Here is a 26,171-nt window from a genome sequence, read left to right on the forward strand (position 1 = left end):
GGTGGCCGCCGCGTCGCCGCGCGCCTCCACGCAGCTCCGTGGCTGCCTGGCCACCGCTTCGCGCTGGCAAGCACGGGGATAAGCTCCCCGAGCCCGTCCCTATCCATCCCCGTGCCCATTCTCGCCCTCTACCCCGTTTCCTTCTGCCGCCATTGGAGCCCGAGCAGAGCTCGAGCTCGCCGTCGTTCTAGCCTTCCCCCCCTCCTTCTGAGCCGCGCAATAGCTCCGCCGCAACTCCGTGAAGCTCCCTAGCCACGAGCCCGACGCCCAGATGCAGTGAAACGACGAGAAGCGGTCGTCTTCTTCCTCGGGTCACCGAAGTTCGTCGCCGGCGTTCTCCCTCTCCAGGTCGTCCCCGAGCAAACTAGCGCCACCACTGCACTCCTCGTGAGCTTGCGCTTCTTTCCCCCAAGATCTCCCCGTCGATCCCCTCCTCTAGGCCTAGTTCCATCGGAGCCCGACAAGATCTGCCGTAGGAGCTCGTCGCTGGTAGCCCTCCGGTGATCAGCTCGTCCATCTGAGGCCACCAGTAGCTTCAGGCTATCGCGTAGGTGTTGTATGAGCTGAGACCCGTGCGTAGCTCCCTTTGTATCGATGACCCCGATGGCGCCCGAACCTTGGCCGCCGCCAAGCTCGTTGCTGGCGTCATCTCCGGCCAGATCAGCCCCGGCTAAGTGCAGAAATGGAACCGCGGGAGAAGTGTCATTCTTCTGGTGCTCTCCGCGCAGCGTTTGGCCCCCTGTGTGCCGTTTCCGAGCCCCTCCGCCGTTCTGGTGCTCGCCGGAGGCTCCCCGCCGGCGAGGACGACCTCGCCGCCAGTGGATCTCAGCTGGCCTGAGCCACTGACGGGTGGGGCCAGCCTCTGGATAGTTTAGAAATAATTAAAATAAATCCGATAAATTAATAAGACACTGACATGTGGGTCCAGTGAGTTTAATTAACTAAATAAAATTGATCCTAATCTAAAATTGACCAGAGACACTAACCAGTGGGTCCCACTGGTCAGGTTTGACTTTCAACGGCCAGTTGGACCTGGTGATGTCACGCTGATGCAGTAAAAGTATTTTCCAGAATAAAAATAATTCCAGAAATGTTTAAGACTTCAAAAATTCATAGAAATTAATATGTAACTCCAATGAAAATAATTTATATATGAAAAAGTATCAGAAAAATTCAAGGAATCTGATTATGCTATTTCCAATCATGTTTGAAAAGTTACAAAACCCAAACATGAAGATTAATGAATAAGTCAATTCTTATAACTACTTTATAAATGGAATTTGGAAAATATTTAAATTTCATTATGAATGACATGATCAAACACTGTTCTAATTACAAACCAGGAACTTAACATGTCATCCCATGCATGTTAACCTCAAGTTGATCTGAGCATCAGGTCGAATCAATTAAAACAATATCTGAGAATACCTCGTCTGAAGTGATATTTGAATTTGATTCAAATCAACTTCAAACCTAATACATGCTAGATATATTAGTTTATCACCTTGCATTCTCATGCCATGCTCATGCATCATCTTGATTGCATATGTTTGATATTGATTGTTGTCATTCCTTTCGGTAGGCTCCGCACCCCCGGATTTCACCGAATATCCGTTTGACGGATATTGTCCCTCCTCTGAGCAACAAGGCAAGCAACCCTTTTGATCATCCCGATAAATCCCATGATCTTGATCCTACACTTACTTATTGCATTAGGATCAAATGCTTCAACTGCTTTTGCCACGATAGTTGAACCCACTTCCTTTGCATGACCTATCCTTGTCACAGTAAATAGCCGAACCTTGCAACCTAGCATACCTGGTAGTTGCTTGAGCCATGATGTGTCTTATCCTGCTATGCATGCTATGCTTAGAGTTGTGTATGGTGTGTCATCTGGGAGATGAACAGAATTGTGAGAATGTGTTCGGCAAGCAAAGTTCGTGTGTCGAACTTGATTTGGTAAAGGTACCGGTGAAAGGCTGTGTAGGAGTACATGGCGGGTTGTTTCATTGGAACCGTCCTTAGGAACTGAGTTCCGTGTATGTAATCCAAGACTAGATACTACCACACGTTGGGATACTTAATTGGCCCTCTCGACTTATTAATCGCTTAGTACTCGGTCCAGGAGTTGCAAGTAGTTTCTGGTGTTTATAGTCATGGTGGAGGCCGTGCATGGTGCTGACCTGAGAGGTGGGCCGTGATGCGGTAGGCAGTGGCACGGTGTACCAAGTGGCACCCGGATGGTGGGCTTGGGAACCCTGCGCACATCGTTTGAGGCCGTGGCGGAAACCTCGGCCAGACTTCCGTACGGGTTACTCTCAGATAGGCGATAAACCTGGACTAGGTACTAGTGTGGTTAACGGTCGTGGCCGACTCCCTCGCTAGGCTTCCGCTTGAAGGTTGATGAGGTGCATGACGTGCAGATTTCGATAAGTGGCGAGAGCGTGTGTGACGAAGTACACCCCTGCAGGGTTATGATCTATTCGAATAGCCGCGTCCGCGGATATGGACTACTTGGGAGACATATGTTGTTCATAGATAACTTCAATGGCTACTCATAGAATTGTCAAGATAAGCGTGAGTGTCGTGGACGGCAATTCTGAATGGAGACGGCATGATTCCACGATGGTGTATTGTTGTGGTGTTAGTGGACTCGTGTGCGAGAAATCAAGTTGTCAAAATTATTTAAAAAATGCAAGTTGTCTAGCCACGAGTCAAATGCTGGCTTTCCGCATGAAACCCCACCATACCTTGTTGATACATTGCATGATTAGTTAGTTATCCTAAAGTCTTGCTGAGTACCTCCGTACTCATGTTTGATTAATAAATGTTGTAGAGGTTGCTAATGACCCTAATGGAGGGTTCTTCGTAGACATCGACGACGACGAGTAGCTGGTGTCCCAGCTACGATCTGGCCCTACGTTGGGTCTGTAGTATAGTCAGGCCATGTGCCTTCTAGTTGCACCCATCTGTACTCAGACAGCTTTAAACTCTTCCGCTGGCTTGTAACTGAATGACTGCTATTATGGGTCGTGAGACCCTTAATATGTAATATTATGTGTGTGGCTCTTCCGAGCCTCTTAAATAAAGCTTGTATGTTTATGGTTATGTTGTGATGCCATCGATGTATCTATACATATCGGTACGCCATGCGTACGTGTGTCGTACTTGATATGTATGGGGTTCGATTACCTAGTCGTGAACTTTAGTAGCACTCCTTACAAGGAAATGCCCCTTTGTGATCCAACGAGCCTTGGTAGTTCGCTACTGCTTCGGACACATTGGTTGACCGACATGTGTCCTTCTTAGCTGCTGTGTCTGTCCCCTTTGGGGAAATGTCACGCGATGTAATGGAGTCCTTGTAGCTTGCTATGACTCGTCTACACTCGTTGGTGACCGACACCTGCTTTGTTGGGTCATGTATGCCTGTCCTTGTGCGGTACTGCCACCTTGGTTTGTGACTAGACTTGTCGATCCGGGTTCTTTGACATTGGAATGCTAGCGACACTATTGCATACGTGAGTCAAAAGACGCAAACGGTCCCGGCTAAGGTAAGGCTGCAGCCGTGGAGTTAACCGTGCGTGAGACCGCAAAGAGATGCGATGTGTTACAAGCTGGATTCCTATGACTTAGGATCGGGATCCCGACAATAAACATTATTATATACTATATACTATCCATACATGCACTCCTATTTGATATATACGACATACAACATACAAAACGCAAATGGTGGTAACTACCACGGGTAGTAGATAAAACTTTGTCATATATATAGGGCCGCGTTATTCTTCAACCTGGATGAGGAATATTGATTCTTCACCCACTCTATTTTAACATTAATGCACTGTAATTTTATGTTTCATAAATTTTGTCTTATTTCATACGTAAAAAGTGAACATAAAAAAATCACTGCAAAAAAATATATTTTTTACGTACAATTACAAACGTAAAAACATAATGTAAAATATACATAAAATACAAATTTTCTCGTGTTATGACCTATTTTTTTGTTTTCTTATGTAAAATTCTACGTACTGAATCGACATGAATGTAATGTCGGGACCCCGATCCTAAGTCATAAGAATCCAGCCTGTAACACATCGCATCTCTTTGCGGTCTCACACACGGTTAACTCCACGGCTGCAGCCTTACCTTAGCCGGTACCGTTTGCGTCTTTTAACTCACGTATGCAATAGTGTCGCTAGCATTCCAATGTCAAAGAACCCGGATCGACAAGTCTAGTCACAAACCAAAGTGGCAGTACCGCACAAGGACAGGCATACATGACCCAACAAAGCAGGTGTCGGTCACCAGCGAGTGTAGACGAGTCGCAGCAAGCTACAAGGACTCCATTACATCGCGTGACATTTCCCCAAAGGGGACAGACACAACAGCTAAGAAGGACACATGGCGGTCAACCAATGTGTCCGGAGCAATAGCGAACTACCAAGGCTCGTTGGATCACAAACGGGCATTTCCTTGTAAGGAGTGCTACTGAAGTTCACGACTAGGTAATCGAACCCCATACATATCAAGTACGACACACGTACACATGGCATACCGATATGTATAGATACATCGATGACATCACAACATAACCATAAACATACAAGCTTTATTTAACAAGCTCGGAAGAGCCACACACATAATATTACACATTAAGGGTCTCACGACCCATAATAGAAGTCATTCAGTTACAAGCCAGCGGAAGAGTTTAAAGTTCTCTGAGTACAGACAGGTGCAACTAGAAGGCACATGGCGTGACTATACTACAGACCCAACCTAGGGCCAGATCGTAGCTGGGATACCAGCTACTTGTCGTCGTCGATGTCTATGAAGAAACCTCCATTAGGGTCATTAGGAACCTCTGCAACATTTATTAAACAAACATGAGTACGGAGGTACTTAGCAAGACTTTAGGATAACTAACTACTCATGCAATGTATCAACAAGGTATGGTGGGGTTTCATGCGGAAAGCCAGCATTTGACTCGTGGCTAGACAACTTGCATTTTTAAATAATTTTGACAACTTGATTTCTCGAACACGAGTCCACTAACACCACAACAATACACCATCGTGGAATCATTCTGTCTTCATACGGAAATGCCGTCCACGACACTCACGCTTATCTTGACAAATTTATGAGTAGCCACTGAAGTTATCTATGAACAACATATGTCTCCAAGTAGTCCACATCCGCGGACGCGGCTATTCGAATAGATCATAACCCTGCAGGGGTGTACTTCTTCACACACGCTCTCACCACTTATCTCCATGTGCACGTCATGCACCTCGGCAACCTTCAAGCGGAAGCCTAGCGAGGGAGTCGGCCACGACCGTTAACCACACTAGTACCTAGTCCAGGTTTATCGCCTATCTGAGAGTAACCCGTACGGAAGTCCAGAAGAGGTTTCCGCCATGGCCTCAAACGATGTGCGCAGGGTTCCCAAGCCCACCATCCGGGTGCCACTTGGTACACCGTGCCACTGCCTACCGCATCATAGCCCACCTCTCAGGTCAGCACTATGCACGGCCTCCAGCATGACTATAAACACCAGAAACTACTTGCAACTCCTGGACCGAGTACTAAGCGATTAATAAGTCGAGAGGATCAATTAAGTATCCCAACGTGTGGTAGTATCTAGTCTTGGATTACATACACGGAACTCAGTTCCTAAGGACGGTTCCAATGAAACAACCCGCCATGTAGTCCTACACAGCCTTTCAACGGTACCTTTACCAAATCAGGTTCAACACACAACCTTTGCTTACCGAACACATTCTCACAATTATGTTCATCTCCCAGATGACAGACCATACATAACTCCAAGCATAGCATGCATAGCAGGATAAGGCACATCATGGCTCAAGAAACTACCAGGTATGCTAGGTTGCAAGGTTCGGCTATTTACTGTGACAAGGATAGGTCATGCAAAGGAAGTGGGTTCAACTAACGTGGCAAAAGCAGTTGAAGAATTTGATCCTAATGCAATAAGTAAGTGCAGGAGCAAGAACATGGGATTTATCGGGATGATCAAAATGGTTGCTTGCCTTGTTGCTCAGAGGAGTGACAATATCTGTCAGACGGATATTCGGTGGAATCCGGGGGAGCGGAGCCTACCGAAAGGAATGATAACAATCAATATCAAGCATATGCAATCAAGATGATGCATGAGCATGGCATGAGAATGCAAGGTGATATACTATTATAACTAACATGTATTAGGTTTGAAGTTGATTTGAATCACATTCAAATATCACTTCAAACGAGGTATTCTCGGATACCGTTTTAATTGATTCGACCTGATGCTCAGATCAACTTGATGTTAACATGCATGGGATGACATGTTAGGTTGCTGGTTTGTAATTAGGACAGTATTTTATCATGTCAATCATAGTGAAATTTAAATATTTTCCATATTTCATTCATAAAGTATTTATAAGAATTAACTTATTATTTAAACTACATGTTTGGGTTCTGTAACATTTTCAAACATGTTTGAAAATGGCATATTCAGATACCTTGAATTTTTCTGATACTTTTTCATATATAAATTATTTTCATTGGAGTTACATATTAATTTCTATGAATTTTTGAAGTTTTAAACATTCCTGGAATTATTCTTATACTGGAAAATCCCTTTATTGTGTCAGCCTGACATCAGCAGGTCAACTGACCCGATCAAGTCAAACGTGACAGGGGGGACCCACTGGTCAGCCTCTCAGGGGCTAATCCCGCGCTGACCAGCCCCTAAGTGGGCTTGACTTGGCCTTGGGCCCACTGTCAGTGAGTGTTTAGGCTTTAAACTTCTGGATTAGGCTGGCCACGTCGGCCCTCGCCGGAGCCTGGCCGGCGGCGACCAGATCCATGGCAGAACCTCGCCGGAGACACGCTAAAATGTGCTATGGTGCTCAGAAAAGAAAGCTGAGAGCACTTGAGTGATCTCCAGGCTCGACCACATCCAGCGCTGGCCTCAGGGAGAGCTATAGGTGGCCGGAGTAAGTCGGCGATGAGCCGGGGCGGCTGTCGGAGTACGGGTTCGATGGTCCAGTGGCTAGGGCGCTCGGATCCGAGGGGAAAGAGAGGAGAAATGACCGCAGGCTCACGGGGAGTGCAGAGCAGGGCTTAGACGGCTCGGGGAAGGGCTGTTGCCGGCTTTCCACCGTCGATTTGCCGGCGACCGAAGGTTGAAGACGAAGGCGTTGGGGGCGTTGCAGAGCTCGGGGAGACTTCGGCCGTTGCAGAGAGAACCAGCTCGACGAGGCGAAGCTACTGGACTACTCGGCAGGGGGTTCCTATGGCTAGAGGCGCGGCGGCTCAAGCTCGAGCTCGTGGCAATGGCGGCAGAAGGAGGGAGGAGAGATCCCGAGAGGAGGGGGGAACTGGAGCTGGGGAACGGATAGGGACGGCCTCGGGGAGGTTATCCCCGTGCTTGCCAGCGCGAGGCGGCGGCCAGGCAGCCAGGGAGCTGCGTGGAGGCGCGCGGCGACGCGGCGGCCACCTCCTGCTCCTACTGGCGAGGAGGAAGACGACAGGAGCAGTTGGGCTGGGCCAGGTGAGCGTCAGGTAATTCCTTTTTTTTTCTGATTTGTTTCTGTTTTGCTATTTCATTAACTTGCTACTTATTTCATCTCCCAAATAGTTTGTAAAAGCTATTTTAAACACACCAGAATATTTGTTAGAATATTTCCAACCATTCCCAAAGTTTTCAATATTTTTTAAAGTTTAAAGTTTCTGATTTCAAATTTTAAACTTGAAACCAGTAGCTTTTTGCATTTATTTAAAATGCTTAAAGTGTCTAGAAAATAGTTTTCTTCATTGCTCATTTACTTTCATGATTTATCAGAAAGATGGAACTTTTCTTGAGGCCATTTTGGGTTCATTGATTTTAACTAGTTTGAATTTTTCTTTATTTTGAGAAGTGGCTAGGGTTTTAGCTTTTTCCTTCATCACTTGCTTTGTTCTTGTTGAAAATTTCCTAGATGCAATACAAAGAATATAACAATTGTAACTTGCTTAAGGTGTCACGGATGTGACATGTAACTATTTGTATTCCAAATGTAATTTAATTATATAACAATTGTAAGATCACAGCGGATGAAGAATAATTTATTATGGGTCATGGATGATGAATAGCATATATATATATATATATATATATATGTAACGTAAAATTACGAACACCGTAGATGAGGAATACTTATTCTTCATCCCATCTATTTTAATATCAATGTACCATAATTTTACATTCCGTAAATTTTGTTTTATTTTATACGTAAAAAGACACTGTAAAAAAATATACAACGTAAAAATATTTTATGTAACGTAAAATTACGAACATACAAAAATAGTGAAAAAGTACAATAAAATCAAATTTTGTATTGTTGTGACCTATATTTTTGCTTTTCTTTTGTGAAATTTTACATGGTGATTCAATATAAATGTAACTATGTCACATCCGTGACACTTTAAGCAAGTTAGTCTTGTGCTCATGTCTTCTTTGCATTTGCATCTAAGAAGTTTCAACAAGAACAAGAAAGTGGCAAAGGGAAAACTCAAAACCCTAGCCACTACTTTAAATAAAGAATATCTCAAACTAGTTCAAATCAATGAACCCAAAATGGCCTGAAGAAATGTTCAAACTTTCTGATAAATCATGAAAGTAAATGAGCGTTGGAGAAAACTATTTTCTTGACACTTTAAGCATTTTAAATTAATGCAAAAAACCACTGGTTTCAAATTTTAAATTTGAAATCAGAAACTATAAATTTTCAAAAATGTTGAAAACTTTGGAAATGGTTGGGAATATTATAACAATATTTCAGGAGGTCTAAAATAGTTTTTACTTTTTGTTTTGGAGCTGAAATAAATAGCAAAACAATAGTTAGCAAAACAGAAAAACAAAAACAGAAAAAAAAATGGGAAACTCTTACCTGCCGCCTAGCCTCGCCCGGCCCATCTCCCCGGCTAGTCCCCTCCCTCGCGCCAGTAGGAGTAGGAGGTGGCCGCCGCCTCCTCCGGCGCGGCCACGCACCTGTGCGCCTGCCTGGCCACCGACTCGCGCTGGCAAGGCCGGGGATAAGCTCCCCGAGGCCTCCTCTATCCATTCCCAGCGCTAACTCTCTCCCTCCTCTCGGATCTTGCCCTCCTTCCTGCTGCCGCCATTGAAGCCGAGCTCGAGCTCGAGCCGCAGCACCTCTAGCCATGGGAACCCTCCTCCGAGTAGTCTGTTAGCTCCGCCTCGTCGCCCTGGTCATCTCTGCAGAAGCCGAAGCTTCCCCAAGCTCTGCATCGCCCCCAACGCCGTCGTCTTCCACCTACGGCCGCCGGACCTCTCCCGTCGATTCGCTCCCTCCGGCGCATCCCCGAGCCCCTCAACAGCACCATCGGAACCGCCGTGAGCTCGTCGTCGTTTCCCCTCTCGCCCCACGCTCTCCCGTGCATCGTAGCCTCGTTCCCCACCAAGGCCGAGAGCTTCTCGCCGCCGGTCATGTCGTCGTCATCGCTGTGGTGTCTGATCCACGCGCTCGAGCTAGGATTCGAGCTCCTGGAGCCTCCAGGAGTGTGATGAGCCCTCCAGCTGCCCTCCCCGTGCCCTAGAGCCATCGCTTGTAGAAGGCCGAGCTTCGGCCGCCGCTCCGGCTCGTCGCCGGCGCCTCTCCCGGCGACCCTAGCCTCCCCTGATGCCCCTGCCAGATCGGCCACTTCACCAGCGTTCCGTAGCTGCAAACCGCGTTCAAATTGGTGTTGTGCAGCGCCGATTAGGTCGTCTCCGGCGAGCCCTCCGCCGCGGGCTTGGTCGCCGGCAACCACCCTCCGGTGGGCGTCGACGTGGCCGACCATTAGGGCGTAATTGCCCTCCCCTCAATCGCTGCCAGAGGGCCCCACGCCTGGTCAAACCCCAATTAGGGGCTGGTCAGGGCGGTATTAGTCCCACAGAGGCTGACCAGTGGGGCCCCCCTGTCAGGTTTGACCTGAACAGGTCGCCTGACCTGCTGACGTCAGCCTGATGCAATAAATAGAATTTCCAGTATAGAAATAATTCCAGTAAATTGCTAAAACTTGTAAAAATCATAGAAATTAATCTGTAACTCCAATGAAAATAATTTATATATGAAAAAGTATCCAAAAACTTCAAGGATTCTGATTATGCTATTTTCAACCATGTTTGAAAAAGTTACAGAACCCTAAAATGTGGAATAAGGAATAATTCAATTCTTATAATTACTTTTAAATGGAATTTGGAAAAATATTCAAATTTCATTATGAATGCAATGATCACAGACTGTCCTAGTTACAAATCAGTACCATAACATGACATCTCATGCAAGCTAACATCAAGTTGATCTGAGCATCAGGTCGAATCAATTAAATCGGTAACCGTGAATACCCCGTTTGAAGTGATACCGAATATGATTCAAATCAACTCTAAACCTAATACATGTTGATTATAATAACTTATCACCTTGCTTTCTCATGCCATGCTCATGCATCATTTTGATTGCATATGATTGTTATTGAATGTTGCCATTTATTCGGTAGGCTCCGCAACCCCGAATTCCACCGAATATTCGTCTGACGAATATCGTTCCTCCTCTGAGCAACAAGGCAAGCAACCCTTTTGATCATTCCGATAATTCCCATGTTCTTGCTCCTGCAGTTATTTATTGCATTAGGATCAAATGCTTCAACTGCTTTTGCCACGATAGTTGAACCCACTTCCTTTGCATGACCTAACCTTGTCACAGTAAATAGCCGAACCTTGCAACCTAGCATACCTGATAGTTGCTTGAGCTATGATGTGCCTTATCCTGCTATGCATGCTATGCTTAGAGTTGTGTATGGTCTGTCATCTGGGAGATGAACAGAAATGTGGAATGTGTTCGGTGAGCAAAGGTTGTGTGTTGAACTTGATTTGGTAAAGGTACCGGTGAAAGGCTGTGTAGGAGTACATGGCGGGTTGTTTCATTGGAACCGTCCTTAGGAACTGAGTTCCGTGTATGTAATCCAAGACTAGATACTACCACATGCTGGGCCCTGAAATATGATCCCGCTCGGCCTATTAATCGCGTAGTACTCGGTCCAGGAGTTGCAAGTAGTTTCTGGTGTTTATAGTAATGCTGGAGGCCGTGCATGGTGCTGACCTGAGAGGTGGGCCGTGATGCGGTAGGCAGTGGCACGGTGTACCAAGTGGCACCCGGATGGTGGGCTTGGGAACCCTGCGCACATCGTTTGAGGCCGTGGCGGAAACCTCGGCCGGACTTCCGTATGGGTTACTCTTAGATAGGCGATAAACCTGGACTAGGTACTAGTGTGGTTAACGGTCGTGGCCGACTCCCTCGTTGGGCTTCCGCTTGAAGGTTGCCGAGGTGCATGACGTGCACATGGCGACAAGTGGCGAGAGCGTGTGTGACGAAGTACACCCTTGCAGGGTTATGATCTATTCGAATATCCACGTCCGCGGATATGGACTACTTGGAGACATATGTTGTTCATAGATAACTTCAATGGCTACCCATAAAATTTTCAAGATAAGCGTGAGTGTCGTGGACGGCATTTCCGTACGGAGACGGAATGATTCCACGATAGTGTATTGTTGTGGTGTTAGTGGACTCGTGTGCGAGAAATCAAGTTGTCAAAATTATTGGAAAATGCAAGTGTCTAGCCATGAGTCAAATGATGGCTTTCCGCGTGAAACCCCACAATACCTTTTGATACCTTGCATGAGTAGTTAGTTCTCCTAAAGTCTTGCTGAGTACCTTCGTACTCATGTTTGTTTAATAAATGTTGCAGAGGTTGCTAATGATCCTAATGGAGGGTTCTTCGTAGACATCGACGACGACGAGTAGCTGGTGTCCCAGCTACGATCTGGCCCTACGTCGGCTCTGTAGTATAGTCAGGCCATGTGCCTTCTAGTTGCCCTGTCTGTACCCAGACAGTTTATAACTCTTCCGCTGGCTTGTAATTGTATGATTGCTATTATGGGTCGTGAGACCCTTAATGTGTAATATTATGTGTGTGGCTCTTCCGAGCCTCTTAAATAAAGGTTGTATGTTTATGGTTAAGCTGTGATGCCATCGATGTATCTATACATATCGGTATTCCATGCGTATGTGTGTCGTACTTGATATGTATGGGGTTCGATTACTTAGTCATGAACTTTAGTAGCACTCCTTACAAGGAAATGCCCCTTTGTGATCCAACGAGCCTTGGTAGTTCGCTACTGCTCCGGACACAATGGTTGACCGGCATGTGTCCTTCTTAGCTGCTGTGTCTGTCCCCTTTGGGGAAATGTCACGCGATGTAATAGAGTCCTTGTAGCTTGCTACGACTCGTCTACATTCGCTGATGACCGACACCTGCTTTGTTGGGTCATGTATGCCTGTCCTTGTGCGGTACTGCCACTTTGGTTTATGACTAAACATGTCGATCCGGGTTCTTTGACATTGGATTGCTAGCGACACCTTCGCATACGTGAGTCAAAAGACGCAAACGGTCCCGGCTAAGATAGGGCTGCAGCCGTGGAGTTAACCGTGCGTGAGACCACAAAGGGATGCGATGTGTTACAGGCTGGATTCTTATGGCTTAGGATCGGGGTCCCGACAGCGTTGGTATCAGAGCCTGACTGACTGTAGGATTACTAAGCCAAACTGGTCGAAGTTGAGTCTAGAATTGCTTTAGTTATATATAAGGGAATTGTTTGTGGAAGGGAACGTAAGACTCTTGTTCTCTTCTCAAGTTATTCTATTCTGGTCATCCTCGTCTTTTCTACGGGAATTAAGGACTAGGTTACTCATCTTCTCCTAGGCTCGTGTTTCTGATCGGTAGATTATAGGACTACGGGTCGAGAGATATTGGGTTTCTTTTATTCCTAGGAAGCAGGAAGTAAGTTTGATGATCAGAGAGTTGAACTTGATAGTTGAGTGGTTACGCTATTCCATTTTGGGTTGTCTCAAAATTTGTTTTGAGCATTTACAGCCGTTATGCTGCCCAATTTTGCATTCGGAGCTCTAATGCTTTTGCATTACTCTCTATTACAGATGCCTGGCCGTCCTTCTCGTCAGGTGGTACGTATGACCAGGTGCATTGATGTACCGGGTCATACGGCCATGCTGGTCAGGGTGATGTCGGTGTGCGGTTACCGCTAGTACCCCGAGTACACAGTGGAGGAACAGTACCGAGACTTCAACCAGAGCCAGTACATCTGCACTGTTAGGGTATTTCCAGACTACCCTGGAGCGGAGAAGCCAATCCATTGGTCCTATGGGTTGGGGGTCACTGTTGACATGGCAGTACAGGATGCTGCCTACTCAATGCTGACCATTATGAGAGCGAGACATGCACTGCTGCAGAATTCAGAGTTCTGCTATGTTCCGGCCTCTCAGCCTGGTGAAGAGGGATACCTCAGTGGAGTCTATTTCGATTCTTCTATGGAGGATCCACTACTGCAGTCCACTGTTGAGATGCTAGAGAACAGAGACAGGGATGCTCGTGCTCTCCGCATGGAGCTTTATGCTACCCGTGCCCGTCTGTGGACAGCTCTGACGCAGCTGGCACCGGTAGTCCAGACAGGGTATGGAGAGATGGAGATGCTGAACCCTGTTAGGACCCATCTTCCGGCCCACGTTGACTGGCCAGCTATAGGAGGAGTCACACCTCTTCGGGGACCCCTCTTACCACCAGTCAGGGGACCAAGGCCACATCCGTGTCCTTATGGATCCCAGGGATCTTAGGCTAGAGTGTTTCCTGATCCGCAGGTTGAGCTTCCAGGTCATGGAGGTAATCTCTATGAGATGTTCTATGCGGATGCCTGAGCTGTCAGCGGAAGGATAGCATGGTAGTAGCCGTACGTTCACAGTCCTGCGTGACTTGTGAAGTATGCCTGTAATGTGAAATGAATTCCGGAGGCCTAGATAAATAATGTATAGGAAGCTTGTAAGCCTCTGATGAGTAGTTTCATAATTTCAGTAGTTTGCTTTTTGGTTAAGGTTGTACTGAACTATGTAAGGGTGTGTATGAACCATGGTGTATATATAGCAGTTGCTTGTTACCATGCTGTTCGGATATTCATTTCCGCATTCCGTGTGTTCAGTACATTCTTAATCCATAGCTAGTATTGACATGATATTGGTCTAAGCTATGAGTTTTTTTGTCAGGATGGTGTTCACCAGGTTGAACCGTGCCCCTGCTCATGAGCAAGGTGAGGGTAGTGAAGCGTCGCAGGAAGACCTGCCTCACCCACCTTCTCTGGTAGAAGTGATGCTTGAGGCAGAAAGAAATAAAAGGGAGACCAACCGACTGCTAGAGCGTATTGAGCAGAATACGGCTCGACAGCCTAGGAATGCTGCAGTGTCCCTCAATGACTTTGTGAAGCTGAATCCTCCAAAGTTTCATCATTCCGTCGATCCCCTCGACGCTGATGACTGGCTGTGCAGCATCTCACGCAAGATTCACTCTGCGAATGTGTCTGAGGCCGACAAGGTGACATTTGCGGCGTATTTCCTGGAAGGACCCGCCAATCTGTGGTGGGAGAATTTTGAAGCTATGCGTCCCGCTGAACCAGTGGCCACATGGGCAGACTTCAGTGCAGCTTTTCGTCTGCACCATATTCCAGAGGGCCTGATGGACAGAAAGAGAGAGGAGTTATGTGCCTTCACTCAGGGCAAGTTGTTTGTGGATGCCTATAGCCGCGAGTTCGGTAATCTCGCTCGCTATGCAACAGAGGAGGTGTCTACCGACGCCAAGAAGCAAGCAAGATTCCGTAAGGGTCTGAGCCCTGAGCTCCGTCGTGATCTGCGCCTCCATGAGTGTGCAAGTTTTCAAGCCCTAGTCAACAAAGCGATCAGTGCCGAGACTGGTCATACTGACTTCGAAGCCACAAGGAAGCACTCCCGTGACTTTGGCTCGTCTTCTGGTTCCGCGTTTCCAAAATGCAGGCTGTGGGTTCCAAACAGTTCTCTGCCGCCAAGATACACTCCGAGGCCATCCTACGTGGCGCCTCAGACGAATCAGGCCAACCCTCCAGCAAAAGCTTATGGTGGTCCAGCTAGCAATGCTGCACCACGTGCCAACCAGGTGATATGCTATAAGTGTGGAGAACCAGGGCACTATTCCCGTGAGTGTCCTTAGAATGTGGGTGCCAAGCAATCCGGAAAGTCCGTCGGGCAAGCCAAGTCGGGCAAAGCTTACTATGTGAAGCCAACTCCTGCACGTGGCCGTGTGAACTATGTGTCAGCAGAAGAAGCTGCAGAGGATCCCAACGTCATGCTGGGTACGCTTCTTGTTAATCATCACCCAGCGTCCGTTCTCTTTGACACTGGGTCTTCTCATTCCTTCATTTCAGAAAGTTATGCACAGTTGCATAACATGTCATTTTGTGATATGCCAATCCCATTGGTTGTCCAAACCCCTGGTAGTAAATGGCAAACCTCTAGGATAACCTATAACAATGAAATTCTAGTAGATAGGCTAGTTTTTCTAGCCTCATTGATAGCCTTGAAATCTTCGGATATTAATATCATCTTGGGCATGGACTGGATGTCAGCTCACTATGCCAAGATTGATACTCATTCTAGAAATGTCCAACTTACCCATCCCTCAGGTGAGATAGTAAATGTCTCTACTCGAGTTGCCAAATGCCAACTCTATTCTCTAAATGCCAACCCTCTTCCGGAACTTGAGGACATTCCGGTAGTCCGTGACTTCTCGGATGTTTTTCCAGAGGAACTGGCAGGAATCCCACCTGACAGAGATGTAGAGTTTGTAATAGATCTTGTTCCGGGAACTGTCCCAATAGCCAGAAGACCTTATAAGATGGCACCCCTGGAGCTAGCCGAACTTAAGAAGCAATTAGATGAGGCCTTGAAGAAGGGTTTCATTCGTCCTAGCTCTTCTCCTTGGGCTTGCCCTGTCCTCTTCGTCAAGAAGAAAGACGGAACGGATCGGATGGTTGTAGATTATCGACCAGTTAATCTGGTCACCATTAAGAACAAGTATCCGCTCCCCAGGATCAACGACTTGTACGATCAGCTCGCTGGATCCTCAGTCTTCTCCAAAATGGATTTGAGGTTGGGATACCATCAAATCAAGATTAAGAACGGGGACATTCCAAAAACGGCTTTTGTTACTCGTTATGGCCAATATGAGTACACCGTTATGTCCTTCGGTTTAACCAATGCCCCGCCACCTTCTCTCGGCTGATGAATTCAATCTTCATGGAGTATTTGGATAAATTCGTCGTAGTATACCTCGATGATATTCTCATCTACACGAAGAATGAACAAGAACATGCCGAGCATCTAAGGCTGGTATTGATGAAACTTCGAGAGCATCGCCTTTATGCCAAATTTTCAAAATGTGAATTCTGGTTACCAGAAGTGACCTATCTAGGCCACGTAATCTCTGGTAAGGGTATTGCTGTCAATTTCGAGAGAGTTCAAGCTGTCCTTGATTGGACTCAACCTGAATCGGTTAAGCAAGTTAGGAGTTTTCTTGGTCTAGCGAGCTATTGTCGCCGCTTTGTCGAGAATTTCTCCAAGGTTGCAAAGCCTCTAACTGAACTCCTCAAGAAAGATAAAAAGTTCGAGTGGACACCACAGTGTGAGCATAGTTTTCAGGAACTGAAAAGACGCATGACTTCCGCACCTGTGTTGCTACCACCAGATTTCTCGAAGGACTTTGTTATCTACTGCGACGCCTTGCGACAAGGATTAGGTTGCATTCTCATGCAAGATCGTCATGTGATCGCATACGCATCTCGACAGTTGCGTCCACATGAGGATAATTATCCCACACATGACCTTGAGCTTGCAGCTGTGGTCCATGCACTAAAAACCTGGCGACATTACCTTCTGGGTAATCGTTGCGAAATATTCACTGATCACCAAAGTCTGAAGTATATCTTCACCCAACCGGATTTGAATCTCAGGCAAAGACGGTGGGTTGAGTTGATCTCGGATTACGACTTAGGGATAACTTACACCCCGGGGAAGGCCAATGTTATGGCCGATGCGCTAAGTCGTAAATCTTATTGTAACAATTTGATGCTACAACAAGGTCAACCACATCTCCATGAGCACTTTCGGAAGTTGAATCTTCATATTGTTCCTCAAGGATTCCTTTCTACCCTGGTGGCGAAGCCTACTCTTAAGGATCAAATTATAGCTGGCCAAAAGCGTGACAAGGGTATATCACGGATCAAGGAGAATATTTCTAGCGGAAATGCTAAAGAATTTTCCATGAACGAGCAAGGTGTTGTGTTCTTCCAGAATCGTTTAGTGGTTCCTAAGAACCCACACCTAAGGCAGTTAATCCTTAAGGAGGCCCATGATTCTCCTCTCACCATTCATCCCGGTAGTACTAAGATGTATCAGGGCCTACGCCAGAGGTTCTGGTGGACTAGGATGAAGAGAGAAATTGCTGAGTTCGTTGCTAACTGCGACGTTTGTCGTCGAGTTAAGGCAAAACATCAAAGGCCTGCTGGCACCCTTCAGCCTCTAGCTATTCCTGAATGGAAATGGGATAAAGTTAGCATGGATTTCATTACCGGATTTCCCAAGACCAAGAAGGGGAATAATGCTATTTTTGTGGTCATTGACCGTCTTTCCAAAGTGGCTCATTTTCTTCCTGTTCGTGAGAGTATAACAGCTAGCCAGCTAGCAGTGTTATATATCTCTCGAATAGTGTCTCTTCATGGTGTTCCCCTGGAGATTAACTCGGACCGTGGGAGTATCTTTACTTCTCGCTTCTGGGAAAGTTTTCAGAATGCCATGGGGACTCACCTATCTTTTAGCACTGCTTTCCATCCCCAGTCAAGTGGTCAAGTAGAAAGAGTGAATCAAATCCTAGAAGATATGCTCCGAGCTTGTGTTATATCATTCGGTATGAATTGGGAGAAGTGTCTTCCATTCGCCGAATTCGCTTATAACAATAGTTACCAATCAAGTTTGGGCAAAGCCCCTTTTGAAGTTCTCTATGGACGAAGATGTCGAACACCTCTTAATTGGTCAGAAACCGGAGAGAGGCAACTCTTTGGCCCGGATATGATCCAGGATGCAGAAGAGCAGGTTCACATTATTCGTGAAAAGTTGAAAACAACCCAGTCTCGTCAAAAGAGCCAATACGATCGTCATCATAAGGCTGTGACCTTTGAAGTTGACGAGAAGGCTTACCTTCGGGTTACACCTTTGAAGGGTACCCATCGTTCCGGTATCAAGGGCAAATTGGCTCCTCGTTACATTGGTCCTTTTCGCATTCTTGCCAAACGAGGAGAAGTTGCCTACCAGTTGGAACTTCCTCCGCATCTTTCCAAGGTTCATGATGTTTTCCACGTCTCGCAACTCAGGCGTTGCTTTTCGGATCCTATCCGTGAAGTGGACCACGAAACGCTTGATCTCCAAGATAACCTTTCATACCGAGAATACCCCGTGCGTATTCTTGATCAAGCTGAGCGTACCACTCGACGTCGAAACCTCAAGTTTCTTAAAGCTCAATGGTCAAATCATTCTGAAAAGGAGGCAACTTGAGAAAGAGAGGATCGTCTCCGACTTGAGTATCATGCGTTATTCCCGACGACTTCTAAATCTCAGGACGAGATTCTTTTGAGTGGGGGTGAGTTCTCACATCCCTGACACTTTAAGCAAGTTAGTCTTGTGCTCATGTCTTCTTTGCATTTGCATCTAAGAATTTTCAACAAGAACAAGAAAGTGGCAAAGGAAAAACTCAAAACCCTAGCCACTACTTTAAATAAAGAAAATCTCAAACTAGTTCAAATCAATGAACCCAAAATGGCCTCAAGAAATGTTCAAACTTTCTGATAAATCATGAAAGTAAATGAGCATTGGAGAAAGCTATTTTCTTGACACTTTAAGCATTTTAAATTAATGCAAAAAACCACTGGTTTCAAATTTTAAATTTGAAATCAGAAACTATAAATTTTCAAAAATGTTGAAAACTTTGGAAATGGTTGGGAATATTATAACAATATTTCAGGAGGTCTAAAATAGTTTTTACTTTTTGTTTTGGAGCTGAAATAAATAGCAAAACAATAGTTAGCAAAACAGAAAAACAAAAACAGAGAAAAATTGGGAAACTCTTACCTGCCGCCTAGCCTGGCCCGGCCCATCTCCCTGGCTCGTCCCCTCCCTCGCGCCAGTAGGAGGAGGAGGTGGCCGCCGCCTCCTCCGGCGCGGGCACGCACCTGTGCGCCTGCCTGGCCGCCGCCTCGCGCTGGCAAGGCCGGGGATAAGCTCCCCGAGGCCTCCTCTATCCATTCCCAGGGCTAACTCTCTCCCTCCTCTCGGATCTTTCCCTTCTTCCTGCTGCCGCCATTGGAGCCGAGCTCGAGCTCGAGCCGCAGCACCTCTAGCCATGGGAACCCTCCTCCAAGTAGTCTGTAAGCTCCGCCTCGTCGCCCTGGTCATCTCTGCAGAAGCCGAAGCTTCCCCGAGCTCTGCATCTCCCCCAACGCCGTCGTCTTCCACCTCCGGCCGCCGGACCTCTCCCGTCGATTCGCTCCCACCGGCGCATCCCCGAGGCCCTCAACAACACCATCGGAACCGCCGTGAGCTCGTCGTCGTTTCCCCTCTCGCCCCACGCTCTCCCGTGCATCGTAGCCTCGTTCTCCACCAAGGCCGAGAGCTTCTCACCGCCGGTCATGTCGTCGCCGTCGCTGTGGTGTCTGATCCACGCGCTCGAGCTAGGATTCGAGCTCCTGGAGCCTCCAGGAGTGCGATGAGCCCTCCAGCTGCCCTCCCCGTGCCCTAGAGCCATCGCTCGTAGAAGGCCGAGCTTCGGCCGCCGCTCCGGCTCGTCGTCGGCGCCTCTCCCGGCGACCCTAGCCTCCCCTGATGCCCCTGCCAGATCGGCCACTTCACCAGCGTTCCGTAGCTGCAAACCGCGTTCAAATTGGTGTTGTGCAGCGCCGATTAGGTCGTCTCCGGCGAGCCCTCCGCCGCGGGCTTGGTCGCCGGCGACCACCCTCCGTTGGGCGTCGACATGGCCGATCATTAGGGCGTAATTGCTCTCCCCTCAGTCGCTGCCAGAGGGCCCCACGCCTGGTCAAACCCCAATTAGGGGCTGGTCAACGCGGGATTAGTCCCAGAGAGGCTGACCACTGGGGCCCCCCTGTCAGGTTTGACCTGAACAGGTCGGCTGACCTGCTGACGTCAGCCTGATGCAATAAATAGAATTTTCAGTATAGAAATAATTCCAGTAAATTGCTAAAACTTGTAAAAATCATAGAAATTAATCTGTAACTCCAATGAAAATAATTTATATATGAAAAAGTATCAGAAAAATTCAAGGATTCTGATTATGCTATTTTCAACCATGTTTGAAAAAGTTACAGAACCCTAAAATGTGGAATAAGGAATAATTCAATTCTTATAATTACTTTTAAATGGAATTTGGAAAAATATTCAAATTTCATTATGAATGCAATGATCACACACTGTCCTAGTTACAAATCAGTACCATAACATGACATCTCATGCAAGCTAACATCAAGTTGATCTCAGCATCAGGTCGAAGCAATTAAATCGGTAACCGTGAATACCCCGTTTGACGTGATACCGAATATGATTCAAATCAACTCTAAACCTAATACATGTTGATTATAATAACTTATCACCTTGCTTTCTCATGCCATGCTCATGCATCATTTTGATTGCATATGATTGTTATTGAATGTTGCCATTTATTCGGTAGGCTCCGCAACCCCGGATTCCACCGAATATCCGTCTAACGGATATCGTTCCTCCTCTGAGCAACAAGGCAAGCAACCCTTTTGATCTTCCCGATAATTCCCATGTTCTTGCTCCTGTAGTTATTTATTGCATTAGGATCAAATGCTTCAACTGCTTTTGCCACGATAGTTGAACCCACTTCCTTTGCATGACCTAACCTTGTCACAGTAAATAGCCGAACCTTGCAACCTAGCATACCTGATAGTTGCTTGAGCTATGATGTGCCTTATCCTGCTATGCATGCTATGCTTAGAGTTGTGTATGGTCTGTCATCTGGGAGATGAACAGAAATGTGGAATGTGTTCGGTGAGCAAAGGTTGTGTGTTGAACTTGATTTGGTAAAGGTACCGGTGAAAGGCTGTGTAGGAGTACATGGCGGGTTGTTTCATTGGAACCGTCCTTAGGAACTGAGTTCCGTGTATGTAATCCAAGACTAGATACTACCACATGCTGGGCCCTGAAATATGACCCCGCTCGGCCTATTAATCGCGTAGTACTCGGTCCAGGAGTTGCAAGTAATTTCTGGTGTTTATAGTAATGCTGCAGGCCGTGCATGGTGCTGACCTGAGAGGTGGACTGTGATGCGGTAGGCAGTGGCACGGTGTACCAAGTGGCACCTGGATGGTGGGCTTGGGAACCCTGCGCACATCGTTTGAGGCCGTGGCGGAAACCTCGGCCGGACTTCCGTACGGGTTACTCTCAGATAGGCGATAAACCTGGACTAGGTACTAGTGTGGTTAACCGTCGTGGCCGACTCCCTCGCTGGGGTTCCGCTTGAAGATTGCCGAGGTGCATGACGTGCACATGGCGATAAGTGGCGAGAGCGTGTGTGACGAAGTACACCCCTGCAGGGTTATGATCTATTCGAATAGCCGCGTCCGCGGATATGGACTACTTGGAGACATATGTTGTTCATAGATAACTTCAATGGCTACTCATAAAATTGTCAAGATAAGCGTGAGTGTCGTGGACGGCATTTCCGTACGGAGACGGAATGATTCCACGATAGTGTATTGTTGTGGTGTTAGTGGACTCGTGTGCGAGAAATCAAGTTGTCAAAATTATTTGAAAATGCAAGTGTCTAGCCACGAGTCAAATGCTGGCTTTCCGCATGAAACCCCACAATACCTTTTGATACCTTGCATGAGTAGTTAGTTCTCCTAAAGTCTTGCTGAGTACCTTCGTACTCATGTTTGTTTAATAAATGTTGCATAGGTTGCTAATGACCCTAATGGAGGGTTCTTCGCAGACATCGACGACGACGAGTAGCTGATGTCCCAGCTACGATCTGGCCCTACGTCGGCTCTGTAGTATAGTCAGGCCATGTGCCTTCTAGTTGCCCTGTCTGTACCCAGACAGTTTATAACTCTTCCGCTGGCTTGTAATTGTATGATTGCTATTATGGGTCGTGAGACCCTTAATGTGTAATATTATGTGTGTGGCTCTTCCGAGCCTCTTAAATAAAGGTTGTATGTTTATGGTTAAGTTGTGATGCCATCGATGTATCTATACATATCGGTATGCCATGCGTACGTGTGTCGTACTTGATATGTATGGGGTTCGATTACTTAGTCGTGAACTTTAGTAGCACTCCTTATAAGGAAATGCCCCTTTGTGATCCAACGAACCTTGGTAGTTCGCTACTGCTCCGGACACAATGGTTGACCGGCATGTGTCCTTCTTAGCTGCTGTGTCTGTCCCCTTTGGGGAAATGTCACGCGATGTAATGGAGTCCTTGTAGCTTGCTACGACTCGTCTACATTCGTTGATGACCGACACCTGCTTTGTTGGGTCATGTATGTCTGTCCTTGTGCGGTACTGCCACTTTGGTTTATGACTAGACATGTCGATCCGGGTTCTTTGACATTGGATTGCTAGCGACACCTTCGCATACATGAGTCAAAAGACGCAAACGGTCCCGGCTAAGGTAAGGCTGCAGCCGTGGAGTTAACCGTGCGTGAGACCACAAAGGGATGCGATGTGTTACAGGCTGGATTCCTATGGCTTAGGATCGGGGTCCCGACAAACTATTTGTATTTTAAATATAATTTATTTGTAAATTGATCTTAAGGTTACCTCGGGTGAATAAGAAACTATTCTGCACCCTGAAGGATGAATATAATTTTAAATATTATATATATATATAATTTTATCTACCACCGGTGGTAGTTACAACTATTTGCGTTTTGTATGTTGTATGTAGTATGTATCAAATTAAAGAGTATGTACGTGTAGTATGTAATATATAATCATGTTTAGGTAGTATATATACTGTTTTTTTCATACTATGTGTTATATTTTGTGTATGTTCATTTTTACGTATAAATATATACGTATTTCATAAATATAATAAAAAACTATAGATCAACTTGTAATTTTTCATGTAACTCATTTTGAAAAATCTTATATAAAGTATATGAACATAACTAAACTAATAAATTAGTATATATAATACCGCATGATAGTATATCAAACATGTGGGGTAACTACCCCTAAATGGTAGGATATATTTTTCATATATATATATGTGTGTGTGTGTGTTATATATATCGTCTATTCACACACTTGGTACATAATAACTATTGTGACATAATTTAGAACAGCATAGTTAAGGCGAGTGGAGTGCTTCCCTATCGAAGGAGCACTCCAATGTGAGTATAAAAAACTACATGCGTTTTTTTTGCATAGTTTTCACTCTATTTCTAGACCGTTTGTCCGCATAAGGCGTATAATATACCGTTGGATAGATATGTAAAATGTGCAGCTTCTCCGTGTTGAACCCTTTTCGGGATTCCTCGCGGTTTAAGAGCAGATTCGAAAATGGTGGGCACCTAACGGGTGGTAGCGAGCGTATTTTTGTGATTTTTTAACTGGTCGTCAAAATAAAGCAAAAGATACGTTGATGGAAATATATCGTCGAGGCGCAACTTTTTCATTCATAGTGCACTCTCTAATTCTTCACAGTTTAAGAGCAGTTTCGAATTTACCAAAACGCTGAATTCTGTTTTTCCAATTTTTTAATTTTTCGGTATGGTTTTCGCTATAATTTTTAACCGTTCATTGGAACAAGACGTGTGATATGGCGTTGGAAAGCTGTGGAATAGGCGCAAAATTTATATGTTGATCATTTGTTGATATTCCACGTGGTTTTAAAGGAATTTTGAAAACGGTGTCGCTACCTACAAGTGGTAACGAGCGTATTTTCGTGAATTTTTACAAACCGCTCATCTGAATGATGCAAATGATAAGGCATTGGAAAGATATCAACATGACACAACTTTTTTATGTATATCAATCCCTCTAATTCCTTATGGTTTAAGAGCAGTTTTGAATATACCGAAAGGCGAACACTTTGTTTTTCGGGACACCAAAATCGGCGCATGAACCGCATCAGACAAAAGAACGCACTGCTTCACACTGAAAACCACACTGCATTATACGGGCAAGCGAACTTCACTATTTCTTTTGTCAGACGTGAATTTTTCATACGAGGAAGTGGAGTGCGCTTCACATCGGGCGCAAGTGAACCGCGACGCTATCAAAAAGTGAACCACATACTCTTTTATCGTTTTCATAACATTTTTTTGCACTTCACACTAGGTGTAAGTTGACCGCAACACTACCGAAAGTGAACCGTAATAGTTTAGAAAGTGGACCACATTTTTTTTGGCTATTGAACTTCAGAAACCTTTTTTCAATCATCCCAAAAAGTGCATGAGAAGAAGAAGCGAACCACACGAGAAAAGGATGTGAACCTATCGTGGGTTTTTTTTCTTCTTTTCTTTACAAAGTGAACCTGGCACTGGACACAACGCACATAGATCGAACAACGCAGCAAAAGAACTACACAAATAAGTGCAATGACAATGTACAAATTTACAAGAGATCACGATTTACAGCAACACATATACTCACAAAAAATCTGCAATTTACTTTCTAAGCCATGCACCAGGAGTTGTATGTTGCTGACGAAGATGCACACATCTATCAAGTGTACGAACTGCATGGATGAGGATGGGGCAAAATGCACGACACTGTTATTTTCGCGGCCATTGAGGATGGGGTGCACTAGATGACACAACCCCGTCGCGTTGGGGTGGAGGTGCCCATGTTGTGGCGTGTGAGCTTTGCACGTGCTGCCCCTCCGGACTGCACAGAGACACTTTCAACGTTACAAGTTCATACTAGGCACCTACTTACATCACGAGTAATAACTGCTGCAAGGGAGCGTGCAAGGTTGGAGTACCTTACTTCCAGCGTGAAAAATATTTTAGGGGCACTGTTTTACTATTAGATTAAATTGCTACTCTTAATGATGAATGGTTGAGTTTTTAAATTTGAAGCAACACCTACTTCCTGGTCCTGCAGTGTTCCAAAGTGATAATTATGATGCGTTGGTCCAGTGGCCTTGTTTTGTAATGCTTATATATGATGTAGTTGATAGGCCTTGATCTGAACCTCTCAAGTTTATGTTTCCTGGTCTGTTGGTAACTTGTCATTTTATTGGCAAGCCTCTAATGAATTTATTAGAATTTTACTCCTATTTGTCGTGTACATTATATGTGATAAACATGTCTATATTATGGACGATGTATAATGTAGAAGTATAGAAACCATAAATTCAAGCTTTTGTTGTAGCATGCTCAATATATATTGTTATAGAATAGTGTTCTACAAAAGGTTGAAACACCTTGGTCTCAGTCATTTGTAGGAAGTAGAAACACTATGGCTGATATTTTTTACACTTCACTGTTTTTTTTCTAATTTTCTTTTGTGGATAGTAAATTTGCAATTGTATGTCCTTTGTAAAAAATGCATTCTATGTTTCCATGCCATGTAATGCTCAAGCATGTCTCTATCTATGATATTCTACACCACTGAAAGGCTGATATCTTGTATAAATTTGGCTTTTGGCAGGTAATCCTTTTCCCTGCCACCTTTAGTTGGATCACTCTGACGCCCATGAAGGGTGAGATCTTGGTCGGCACTATGGAGAAGACCCTTGAAGCCTGGTGTGTTCCTCAAATCAGGACTAATATAAACCATGTGTCAAAGGGCACTTATAGAGCTTGTGGTTGTGATTACATTTGTAGAAACTTGTAGAGCTTGTGGGTGTGTTTACACTTGTAGAGCTTGTGGTTGTGATTACCATTTTATCTAAGTTATATGATGTAATACACTTATTTTGGCTATTATTTGAAGTACTCCCTCCGTTTTAGTTTATAAGTCCGGCACGTGTATCTAGGTCGTCAATTTGACCAACTTAATAAGAGGCATATATTACAAAAAATATATCATTAGAAACTTTAGATTTTCTATTCTTTAATGATATAATTTTTATGTTAAACAATATATTTTATATAAGTCAAATTGACGACCTAGGTACACGTGCATGCCATATAAACTGTGATGGATGTAGTA

Source organism: Hordeum vulgare, chromosome 2H (assembly GCF_904849725.1).
Source record: "Hordeum vulgare subsp. vulgare chromosome 2H, MorexV3_pseudomolecules_assembly, whole genome shotgun sequence".
Classification (NCBI taxonomy): Eukaryota; Viridiplantae; Streptophyta; class Magnoliopsida; order Poales; family Poaceae; genus Hordeum; species Hordeum vulgare.